Raw genomic sequence first — 13,557 nt, forward strand, 5'->3', positions numbered from 1 at the left:
AATAAAGGCTCAAAACTCACTTTTGTCGGAATGGGTTTTTATGTGATCAAGTATATATAATCAAATTTTAACTAAACTTGTCATGCCGTTTCATAATTTTCTTATGTTGGTTCTTTTTATCACGACGCTGTCAGTTGTAAATTTGTAAATATAACCTTTTAAGAACTTGAATTTCCCAACTTAAACCTAGACAGGTAAAAAAAATGAAAATTTTTGAAAAAATTTGGGGTGATTAGCGGTTCCAATAGAGTTTCGTGTAAGGCTTGTTAATTAGGACTTGCAAGATTTAAGATTTTAGCATACCCCCCACACTTAAATTACACATTGTCCTCAATGTGTCCCAAAAATAAGTTTTTAGGTTGATTAAATGTGTAAAAAGGTGTGAAAAACAAAGATTTGTGTTACTGGGCTTCTGGACACGGCCTCGTGTCGGATGAACAGGGCCACATGTTCAGACTGCCAGTAACGAAAACTTACAGAAGGTGGACACGTGGGCGTGTTGGCTGGGCACGGCCCCGTGTCTGGCAAAAAATCTGCAGAATTAAACAAACAGCAGGTCTGGGGAAGTGGGCACGGGGGCATGTCGGCCGGACACGACCCCGTGTAGACAATCTGCAAAGGTGAAGAACAGGTTTCTGGCTTCGGTTTTCCTGTCCCGGCTTTAGTAGTACTAATATTTAGTACTATAAGCCTCGTATGTACCTGTTTTATCAATAAACACTACACCAAACCATAGCAAACATCCTAAATTACCAAGTTCAACATCCAAACCACAAAGTTAAAAATAAAAACAAATGCAGAAAATAAAAAGAGTTAAAGGGAAAGTAAATTGTTCAACACTCGGCACGCAGGCCGAAAATTGTTCAAGATAAAAGGGGGTTAACCTGTGGGATCTTCAACCAGCTGCTCCTGCTCCTGCTCCACCCGTCTAGTCCATGTCCTCGTCCTCGTCATCACCTCCTCCTCCGTGCCCCGCCATGTACTCCCGGATGTTCCCGATGTCATCTTGAATATCGGAGATGTTTTTCTCAATCGCTCTGACCCGGTTGTACATGTTGTTGGCCAAGTTATAGGTGTTCTTGGTGCACATGAGGTTTTCCTGCAACAAATCATGTAAAGTTTGGAGGTTAGGAAAACCGCCTCCTTGTGAGGAGGATTGCCCTGGATCACCATGGGGCTAGTGTTGGAAATGAGGAGGTGGTTGGAACTGTGGAGCGTGAAGGACAAGTGCTTCTTGCGGATTCCAAGCATGCCCTTGGACTCTTTGGAAGCTAACCGACCCATCTTTGGCTTCATAGATTAAGTTCATGGAGCGGCAGATGTGTATATCCACTCTTCCCGACCATGGACTCCTTTCAAAAGACCGAGGCATGTTCACGAAGCGCTTGAAGAGACGGTATATCCAACCCCCGAAGAAGATAGGGGTTGGTGGAGTAGCAAGCCGGTTCCAATGCATGTTTCGGAGCAGGAGGTACGGAACATCGACGTGTCTGCGGTTATGGATGCAATGAAGAACTATCAGATCTCTTAGCCCGATAACGCCACTGCTATCATGCCTTTAACTAAGAGAGTAGGTGAGGACCCGATGAATGTAACGGTATAGAGGGTCCCTCAATCTAGTGCTCATAGTGCTGCTTGGTTTGTAGTGCCCATCTCCGATTTGTGCCCATGGAGCTTGGCGTTCGTCTTCAGCAAGTTCACGTAACCCGCCAGTATTTTCTTCATTGCCCGCGTCTTCCTCCTCATACAACCCCACCATTGACCCAAACTGTGCCATTGAAATTGAGTACTTGGTTCCCCCACATCGGAACTCTACACCATTATTATCAAATGGCTCGCACCTTGAATCGAACACAAATGTGCTATAGAACTCCAAAGTATATTCGGGGACCGAGCGAAGGCGAGTAGTAAGGGCGACTCTCAGCGGCCCGGTGACTAGGTTGTTGAAGCGGTCCCATTAGTTCACTAATCCCAAAAGATCCGAGCACACTTGTCTTGGGTATTCCTCCGGTCTTGTTCGAAGTGTATCATATCTTGCCTTAGCATCAAGCTCACTTGCGTTGAACCTTGTGAATTTCTTCGACATCTGAAAGAATACACCAAAAGTTAGCATGAAACAGTGAAATTTTCGGAGAAAACTGAAAACAGTGAGCTGGACACGGCCCCGTGCTCAGCGGGCACGACCCCGTGTCCAGGCGTCTGTTACTCAAAAACTTCATTTTTCGACCCGGTCCCGAAAACTTGAAAATTTTTTGTCCAGTAGGTGCGGTTTCCCCCGAAAATGAAACCCCAAGTGCCGTTTTTCCCAAAACAAACCGTTTACCCCTTCGATTTTATCTTTTTCGGTTCAAAAACAAGGGTTTGGGGTTTTTGTGAGAAATCGGGCAAATCTGTGAACAATACAAGTGGATTTACTTCTAATAACACTAATCTAAACTAATGCTAACAGATTTATGCAAAAATTTGAGGTTCGATCCGGATGAAGTTCAAGAACCCTAGATTTTTCCCCAAATTTTTGATGTTTTAACTACATGCAAGTACCTAATCTAACTACTAATGGTGATAGAATCATACCTTGATGTTGTTAAAACAAGAGGAGACGTCAGAATTCTGTGGAAAATCACCTGAGCCAGAGAGTTTTTGGGGAAACGGGGCGTGTGGAATGAAGTAACTATTATGAAAAAGGGGTTTTATCCCGACAATCGCGCAGACACGGCCCCGTGTCCAGCAGACACGACCTCGTGCCGGGCATTTATATATATATATATATATATATATATATATATATATATATATATATATATATATTTATTAAGTGCTCATGTGAGTGCCCTGTTTTCCCAAAACTTTGTTAGAAGACTTACCGATTAAGATGTCATCCCGCTTGTTCGTAACTTACCAGGTATGATGTTGGTGCTTTTACTCTTCGACCGTTTGAAGCGAGATTTCTTCCTCTTCATCCTCAATGAATCCTTGGTAGAGCTTTAGCCGTTGGCCATTGACTTTGAATGGAATTCCATTCCGAGATTTAATTTCTACTGCACCGTGTGGAAAAATATGGGTGATAGAAAAAGGTCCTGACCACCTAGACTTTAATTTTCCAGGAAATAATCGAAGTCGTGAATTAAACAAAAGAAGTTGATCTCCTACTCGAAATTCATTAGGTTTAATGTGTTTATCATGCAAATTTTTCATTCTTTCCTTATAAATTTCAGAGTTAGAGTATGCATAATTCCTTAATTCGTCTAATTCATTTAATTGACAAAATCGATTTTTACCTGCAAATTCTAAATCTAAGTTTACATTTTTAATTGCCCAGTAGGCCTTGTGAGCTATTTCTACTGGCAAATGACAACTTTTTCCATAGACGAGCTTATATGGGGTTGTACCTATTGTTGTTTTATAAGCAGTTCGAAAAGCCCATAAAGCGTCATCTAATTTATCGGCCCATTCCTTTTTATTTAACCCTACGGTTTTTTCGAGTATTCGTTTTAAACCTCTATTAGTCACTTCGGCTTGTCCATTTGTTTGAGGGTGGTATGCTGTTGAGACCCGATGATAGACCCCATATCTTAAAATTTTTTCAAGTTGATGATTACAAAAAATGGGAACCTCTATCACTTATTAATGCTTTAGGTGTGCCAAAACGAGAGAATATTTTTTTTCAGAAATCTTACCACAACTCTTCCATCATTTGTTGGAAGTGCCTCGGCCTCGGCCCATTTAGACAAGTAATCGACCGCCACAAGTATATATTTGTTTCCTTTTGACGGTGGGAAAGGTCCCATAAAGTCGAGTCCCCACACATCAAAAATTTCACAAACAAGAGTGCCATTTTATGGCATTTCGTTTTTGGAAGAAATATTACCTGATCTTTGGCAAGCGTCACATGTCTTGATAAGACGTTGGGCGTCTTTGTAAATGGTAGGCCAATAAAATCCTGAATCAAATACCTTTCGTGCGGTACTAGCGGCACCATGATGTCCTCCGTATGGACCTTCATGACAATGGCGGAGAATTCTTCTTGCTTCACTACCATGTACGCACCGTCGGATGAGCTGGTCGGTACACATTTTGAAAAGATAAGGATCTTCCCAAAAATAATGCTTTACATCAGCAAAGAATTTCTTTCTTTGGTGATGTGGCCATCCTTTGGCGACTATACCGCTAGCTAGGTAGTTAGCATAGTCGGCATACCATGGTTCTTCTCTGTATTCCACCATTTCCAGGGACTCCGTTGGGAATTTTTCGTTGATTGATCGTCCCTGGTTGCGTCCAAAGCTGGGTCTTCTAGGCGTGAAAGATGATCTGTTGCGGTGTTTTCTGCTCCTCTTTTGTCTTTGATTTCAATATCAAATTCTTGAAGGAGTAGAATCCACCGAATCAAATGGGGTTTAGCATCCTGTTTCTTGAAAAGGTATCGAATGGCTGCATGATCTGTATAGACTATGATTTTAGAAAGAACAAGATAAGAATGAAATTTATCAAAAGCAAATACCACAGCTAGTAACTCTTTTTCAGTTGTTGTGTAATTTTCTTGTGCATCATTAAGTGTTTTACTAGCATAATAAATTGGGTGAAAATGCTTTTCTTTTCTTTGTCCCAAGACTGCTCCAACTGCAAAGTCACTTGCATCACACATGATTTCGAAAGGTAATTTCCAATCAGGTGCTATCATGATAGGTGCATTGACTAGCATTTCCTTGAGGGTTAGAAATGCTTGATTGCAATCCTTGTCAAAGATGAAAGGGGCATCTTTTTCAAGTAATTTTGTTAGAGGTCTTGAAATTTTTGAAAAGTCTTTGATAAATCGCCTATAAAATCCGGCATGCCCTAGGAAACTTCTGATTGCTCTAACACAGGATGGTGGAGGTAATCGAGAAATAGTGTCTATTTTGGCTCGATCAACTTCCATTCCTTCGCTCGAGATTTTGTGACCGAGTACTATTCCCTCCGTTACCATGAAATGGCATTTTTCCCAATTAAGGGCGAGGTAGTTTCCTCACATCGGGATAGCATTCGTTCAAGGTTATCGAGGCATTGGTCGTATGAATCTCCAAAGATAGAAAAGTCGTCCATGAAGACTTCCATTGTCTTTTCTATCATGTCATGGAAGATGGCCACCATGCAACGTTGGAAGGTTGCGGGGGCATTACATAGACCAAATGGCATGCGTCGATAAGCAAAAGTTCCATAGGGGCATGTGAATGTTGTCTTTTCTTGGTCTTCGGGTGCTATCGGGATTTGAAAGTAACCTGAAAAACCATCCAAGAAACAATAAAATTTATGACCGGATAATCGTTCTAACATTTGATCAATGAAGGGCAAGGAAAGTGATCTTTCCTTGTTGCTTCATTTAATCGTCTATAGTCTATACATACTCTCCATCTTGTGACGGTTCTCGTTGGTATTAATTCATTCTTTTCGTTAGTTATTACCGTCATACCTCCTTTCTTTGGAACTACTTGAACGGGACTTACCCAAGGACTATCGGAGATAGGATAAATAAGTCCGGCGTCAAGTAATTTGATGACTTCGTTTTTAACCACTTCTTGGACATTTGGATTTACCCTACGTTGTGGTTGTATTACCGATTGTAGTCCTCATTCATTAAAATTTTGTGCGTGCACATGGAAGGACTTGTTCCTTTAATATCTACAAGTTTCCAAGCGATCGCATTTTTGTGTTTTTTTAAAAGTTTAATTAATTTTTCTTTTTCTACACTACTTAATTTAGACGAAATAATAGGTGATTTACCATCTTTGTCTAAAAAATCATATTCCAAACCTTTCAAAAGTTCTTTGAGCTCAAGAGGTGGGTCTTTAGAAGACTCCTTATTTGGTTGCTCATTTTGATCAAGAACTTTAAAAGTTTGTTCTATGGTGAACTCTTCTTCAACAAAGTGGTCAATCTTTTCACTTGTATCGGGTGGTTCATCTTCATCTTCTATTATGGGGTCATTATTGCCAAAAGGATATTTCATTGAACACTCAAGATCTATACTCCTTTTGAATGCCCCTAATTGAAGAGGTAGATTGTTGTACTTCCGGTTTTTCAAAGCTTCGTGAGTTTTTACAAAAGGTCGTCCCAACACTAGAGGAGTGTCATCAAGGATGACAAAGTCGGTTGGGATTACCATTTGATTTGTTTGAACCAAGACATCCTCAACTACAGCGATTGATTTTTTTACTTTCCGATTGGATAGAAAAATGGGTATTTGAAGTGGAGAAAAATCACTAATACTTAATTTTTCGAAAATGTAATTAGGCATTATGTTAACAAAAAGATCTTTATCAATCGTGACATTACTAATAAAGGAATTTTGAAAAAAACATGGAACCGGTGTAATGTTGATTTCAAATGGGTCTTCTTTTATTAGTGAAGTTTGATCATTAGTTAACTTAATACTTACCGTTTCAGCAATTTTAGTGTTAGTGTTTAACTCTTTTAAAAACTTAGCATGAGTGGGTACTACAGAATTGTCACACCCTGGCTTTGCGGAAGCGTGGTTAATTTGGTGTGACTTCTTAATACCATAGCTTAATCATAACAAAGCTATATGAATTAAAACATGCAAGAATCATCCATTAAGTTTTAAAAACCAAATACAGTATCATTGTTTAAAACGGGATCACGCCCTAACAACCATAACCTTGTTCAACAAACATTACAACTTAAACATAACATAAACACAGTTTAAGGACTGTGACTTGTCCAGGAAAGAGTCACATTCCCTAAACCCCGGATGACCTTGGAAACTAGTGCAGCGGGAAAAACGTGCCATACCGTGCCAGATCTTTTAATTCCCTGAAATACATGTAAGTTGAAAAATCAACAATAATGTTGAGCGAGTTCATGTGTAAGTGAGTAAATAAACCTTTGTATTTATCAAAAATCCTGGTATGTAGCAAATAAGGAAAAAGAGATCACCAATGGTTTGCAAGGCCATTGATATGTGTGAAGTGCAAGTAGGAAGACTCAAACCTAGCGGATTTTGCGTTGGGCACAAAGTCACCCCGAGGTCCGTTATGCTGGGCCTGGGGCTGGGCTCGCTACACCCAGATAGATCTACCGCTACTGTCCCTCGGTCCTACAGTGAGGATTAATGGCCTCAAGTTGCGCCTACCCACTCACATGATCTAAGTAGTAACCCTCCTTATGCTAACCATACCATGTGTAAAAGTACTCGTAATCATAGTAACATATATTTCACCCCCGCAGTTTAGAAAACTGAAAACAGTTAAGAGAAAAGGGGGACATGAACTCACAGTCAGTGCGTCTCTACCAAGTACTCCGAATGTCAGCTGTGCGACGACCTACATGTACTAATTCTATTAGACGGATGGCCGTGCCTTAGCTTTATAGTTTAGGTTTTTGGGAAATAGTTAGACAACTATTTCTGTTTATATATTGCATGTACTTGGTAGTTAATCTCCTTCCCAAGGATGGGGGATTTAATACATGTGCGTTCAATTTATAATATTAAGTCTCACTTAATATATTTTCATTTCTAATTCCAAATATAAATATTTTTCTCAAAAATATTATATTTCCATTTCACATAATTTTTCCCCAAAAATAATACGTTGATAAAATATACGTTCATAATCATTTCCGTATAATGCGTAAGTTACGTTTTAGTAATCGTGTGGTAATAATAATTACCGTTGTAACTTATATGTTTATCGTGAAAGCGTTCGTATTATTTTGGATTCGTCAACGTTTGCAAATATTATTTTTACTCTAAAAATAATATTTGTGTATTTTTCACAAAATAATCATAAACAGTGTGGTGAAAATATATTTACCGAATATATATTTATCACGTTTAGTTTTGTGAAAATCCCACCTCCGAATATTTGTAAATAAAGTCATGGCGAAATATATTTTGAAAACATATCAAAAATAATTCTAACACTTGTAAATAATTCTAAGTGTTATGTTTTTAGAAAAATTTCGCCAGAGTTTCCCCTGTAACTGGAGGTGGCCACGCTTTCAAGCGTATCATTTTCTTTTACAAAAATCATTTCAACAACTTCTTGATTCGATCAAACAATTTCTGACACGTCAAACTAGTCGACAAGTATGTAAATTGCATAATCGCATGAACTTGTAGTTTTTCCGAAAACTATAGTGTAGATCCCGTTATATTTTGTGGATCTTTGTATAAAATAGTTTAATCTCGTAAAAACCTCGTTTTTAGAATAAATCCATCCTTACAATTTCCCGTCATCTTTTACAAAGATCGTTATTTTGTCGAAACTTTTCATTTCACAAGTGTTTATACACTTGTGGTGTGTAAAAATCATACTTGTTAGTGTACTATCCGACTTTTAGAAAACATGATTTTCTCGACACTTGGTCCTTTGAAAATACCACTTGCAGATACGTAGATCCGCTAGTTTTAAACACTATTTTACAAGTAAAAATACTTTTACACAAGTTCATGTTTCTCGTCTGGTAGAGTTTCACCTTTTAACCCTTGTACCGTCCGAAACAAGCTTATGTCAAGATCCATGATCTTAACCAAACCGGGTTAAATGATGATCCGAGCTACCACAACGTAGATCGGGCCTAAATAATCACAACTTTCAAGTACTACAACTTTTACACAACTATTATGCCTTTAACCATCAATATTCATGTTTTTAGTAGACTTTAAAGCTTCAAAATGCAAGTTTCCGAGTTTTAACCGTTACAAATCTTATTAACCACCTTAGATTAGTTCGAGTATGAGTTTTAAGCATTATACCTCTAGCTCGAGGCTAGGGAAGAATCTATGCGAAGAAGTGGTGGGTAAAAGCAAGATAACGAGGTCCTTCGCCTTCCGTTAGCTCCAAGACTCCTTATGCGTGACCCTTGAAGCTTGTAGATGATTGGAATGTGAAGAACAAAATCGAAAATGGATGAGTGGGGGTGAGGGGGGTTCGGCCGTAGCTTGAGGGAGAGCAAGAGAGAGTAGTTTGGTTGTGATGTGTGTTGTGATAATCTCATGTGTTTAGACAAGTTACTTATAGACAAAATGAAAGTGATTAACCCTTGGATTTTGTGTCTAGTTGATACTAGACATGTTTAATTAAATAATCAACAATAGGACATGTGTGTCCCCCTAGTTATGGGGCCGGTTACAGGGGGGGGGGTCTTGGTTCGATCTCAACTAGATAGTTAGGGTTTAGTTTGGTTAGATAAGGTAGTTAAGTGATTAACTTGGTTAGTGGTGTGATGTGTTCTAATGCGGGTGTTAGGGTATTCAGGGACCCTAACTGGCTAAGTAAAAGACCAATATTGTTACTGTCAATATTTTTTATGTTCCGGGTAAAGTCCGGTTGTTCGGTTGGATAGTAATCCGTTAAAGTGCTTAAATAAGCTTTTAAGTGTCGTAAATAACATTTTTTAGTGACAACACTTATTTCTCAAAGTGTCAGGAATATTTTCCTCATGTTTTGGCACTTTATCAGTTAGCCAGAAGCTGGTATGTTAATTAAAGTGCCGTGTCTTGTGCTTAGAGTACGTTTTAGGCACATCCAGTCATTATATCTTATTCTTAGAGACGCAGTTCTATAACCCTTGTATCCCTACACTCACTATGGGTGTAGTAAAATATTTCTGGCTCATACAGGCCTTAGAGGCAGTGTCTGCCTGATGCTGGCTTTATCAGCATGTTCAATAGGTTATCCGTTCTAATGCTACTGTGCTTTTGTGCATCATGTTTGTCACTAAGGTTCAGCATGTAAAATAATGTAGTGACGGTATGTAAAGTATGATGCAGATATGTTCAAGTAATAAAGTCAAGTAGCAGTTCATCAGCAATTTCAGTTAAGCACAGTAATCAGGTAGTAATTATTAATTAACTAAATCGTACGGATACCTGGTTTAGTGAGGGTTGTCACATTCTCCCCCCGTTAGAAAAATTTCGTCCCGAAATTTTAAGTTCTGCTTGTAGAAGCAGGGTTCTCAGGAAATAGGTGGGGGTATTTCTCTTTCATTCGGTCCTCACGCTCCCAGGTGAATTCAGGACCATGTCTAGCATTCCAACGAACTTTGACGAGCTTGACACTGCTCCGGCGGGTCTTGTTTACTTTCCAATCCGTGTCCTCAACAGGTTCTTCAACGAAATGGAGCGTGTCGTCAACATGAATTTCGTCGGTGGGAATGGCAACGGTAACTTGTGTTGGACTCTTCTTCAGATTGGATACATGGAATGTATCGTGAACACCATTTAGTTCAGCAGGTAAATCCAACTTGTATGCTACTAACCCGATTCTTTCCAAGATCTTGAACGGTCCAATATACCTTGGATTCAACTTCCCACGCTTCCCAAAGCGTGCCACACCCTTCCAGGGTGATACCTTCAACAAAACCATATCACCAACCTCGAACTCTAGAGGTTTCCTGCTTCGATCCGCGTAGGCTTTCTGCCGGTCACGAGCCGCACTGATGCGATCTCGTATCTGTGCGATCTTATCTGTGGTTTCCTGTACCATGTCAGGACCAACCAACTGTCTATCACCTGCGTCAGACCAACAGAGCGGTGATATGCATTTGCGCCCATATAAAGCTTCGAATGGCGCGGCACCAATACTGGTGTGGTAGCTGTTGTTGTATGAAAACTCAACCAGAGGCAAATGTTTATCCCAGCTACCGCCCAAATCCATCACACATGCTCTCAGCATGTCTTCTAGCGTCTGTATCGTCCGCTCACTTTGGCCCTCAGTCTGCGGGTGAAAAGCAGTGCTCAGATTCAACTTTGAGCCAAAAGCTTCCTGGAAGGATTGCCATATCCTCGATACGAACCTTCCGTCTCTATCGGAGATGATTGAGAGAGGTACTCCATGGCGTGTAACAATCTCTCTCATGTAAATTTCGGCCAGTTTGCTCGTATTATCCTTCTCGCGGATAGGTAAGAAGTGTGCTGACTTCGTTAATCGATCCACTATCACCCAGATAGTGTCATGGCCTCTTGGCGTTCTTGGCAATTTCGTAATAAAATCCATAGAGATTTGTTCCCATTTCCACTTGGGAATCTCTGGTTGCTGCAGAAGTCCCAAAGGCTTCTAGTATTCCGCCTTCACCTTAGCGCAAGTTAAACATTTGCTCACATAAACAGCCACATCGCCTTTCATCCTAGGCCACCAATAATAATCTTTAAGATCCTGGTACATCTTATCCGCTCCAGGGTGGATAGAGTACCGCGACTTGTGAGCTTCCTCGAAAATAACCTTCCTTAAACCACCAAACAGAGGAACCCAAATCCTTTTCTCAAAACACAACGTTCCTTCCCTGTTTGGTACCAATAACTTCTCCATCCCACGGAGATACTCTTCTTCAAGGTTTCTTTCTTTGAGAGCTTCCTTCTACGCGGCACGAATGCGCAGAGGAAAGTCGGTTCGAATAATCATCTCCAAAGCCCTAACCCTTATGGGCTTGATTCTCTCCTTTCAACTTAGGGCATCGGCGACCACATTCGCCTTCCCTGGATGATACTTAATCTCGCAGTCGTAGTCATTCAACAGTTCTACCCATCGTCTTTGCCTCATATTCAACTCCTTCTGGTTGAATATGTGTTGGAGGCTCTTGTGATCTGTGAAGATTGTGCACTTCGTACCATAAAGGTAGTGCCTCCAGATCTTTAAAGCAAAAACCACTGCGCCTAGCTCCAAATCATGTGTGGTATAGTTCTTTTCATGTACCTTCAGTTGGCGTGACGTGTAGGCAATAACCTTTTGGCGTTGCATCAACACACAACCCAATCCTTGACGCGATGCGTCGCAGTATACCACAAAATCATCTGTACCCTCTGGTAGGGCTAAGATTGGCGCGTTGCAAAGTTTACTTTTCAATATCTGGAACGCTTTTGTCCTTCTGAGTGAGGAGCGTCAATGGTTGAGCGATCTTTGAAAAGTTCTCGATGAACCTTCGGTAATAGCCAGCCAAACCCAATAATTGCCGAATCTCGGTTGGCGTCTTTGGCGTTTCCCAATCCTTGATCGCCTCGATCTTGGTGGGATCCACGTGGATTCCATCTCCATTCACCACGTGCCCAAGGAATTGCACTTCTCTTAGCCAAAACTCGCACTTAGAGAACTTGGCGTACAACTGTTCCTTCTTTAGCAGCTCAAGAATGGCTCTTAAATGCTGCTCGTGATCAGCCTTCGTCTTTGAATAAATCAAAATATCATCGATGAATACAATTACGAACTTATCCAAGTACGGCTTACAAACTCGATTCATCAAATCCATGAACACTGCAGGTGCGTTTGTCAAACCAAACGGCATAACGAGAAACTCGTAGTGCCCATATCGAGTTCTGAAGGCTGTCTTCGGGATACTCTCCTCCTGTATCTGTAGCTGATGGTATCCAGATCGAAGATCGACCTTTGAATAGAAGCTTGAACCTTGTAGTTGGTCAAACAGATCATCGATTCTTGGCAGGGGATACCTATTCTTGATCGTCAGCTTATTCAACTCTCTGTAGTCAATGCACATACGGAAACTACCGTCCTTCTTCTTGACGAACAAAACTGGAGCTCCCCAAGGCGAGAAGCTTGGTCGGATAAATCCCTTGTCTAACAACTCTTGAAGTTGTGTCGACAGTTCTTGCATCTCAGACGGAGCAAGTCTGTAGGGTGCCTTAGCCACAGGCGCGGCGCCTGGAACTAAGTCAATGCGAAATTCCACTTGTCTCTGAGGCGGCAACCCAGGCAAGTCCTCTGGGAAGACTTCTGGATATTCCCTCACGACAGGGATGTCTTCGATCTTTGGCTCAGCAGCCTTCTTATCCACAATGTGTGCCAGAAAAGCAACACATCCTTTCTGCAAACACCTTCGTGCTTTCAAGCAGCTGATAATCCTCAACGGCGTCTCACGCTTCTCTCCGTGAACAACAATGGTCTCACCATCTTCATTCGGAATACGAACGACCTTCTCATGACAAACTATCTCGGCCTTGTTACTCGATAACCAATCCATCCCTACTACCACGTCGAAGCTTCCAAACTGGACTGGTAGTAGATCTAGAGCGAACTCACGCTCTCCCAATTCGATTACGCAACCTCGAATCACCTCACTAGCTTCTACTAACTTCCCATTCGCCAATTCAATCGAGTACGGAATATCTAACTTACTAGCGGCTAAACCAAGCATATTCTTAAATTCTAACGACACGAAGCTATAATCGGAGCCAGTATCAAATAAAACGGATGCATAACGTTGGTTTACAGGGAACGTACCAGTGACAACATTGGGATCCTGGCGCGCTTCCCTTGCTTCTATGTTGAAAACCCTTCCGCGGGCTTGGTTCAACTCCGGGCAATTTCTTTTGTAATGCCCAAGATCACCACAATTGAAACATCCGGGCCTCTGCCCGTTTCCACCATTGTTTCCAGCTTGATTGTATCTCTGATTACGATTCATGGCGCCCGCTTGGTTTGCATTATTGACCCGATTCCCATCACCTCCATTGTTTCCTTGTGGGCGGTTCCCAGTACCACCACGGTTATTTCTATTCCCAAATCCTCCTTGGCCTCCCCGGCCAGCGCTAGCCCAACAAGAATCCTT

Source organism: Helianthus annuus, chromosome 8 (genome assembly GCF_002127325.2).
Source record: "Helianthus annuus cultivar XRQ/B chromosome 8, HanXRQr2.0-SUNRISE, whole genome shotgun sequence".
NCBI classification, from domain to species: Eukaryota; Viridiplantae; Streptophyta; class Magnoliopsida; order Asterales; family Asteraceae; genus Helianthus; species Helianthus annuus.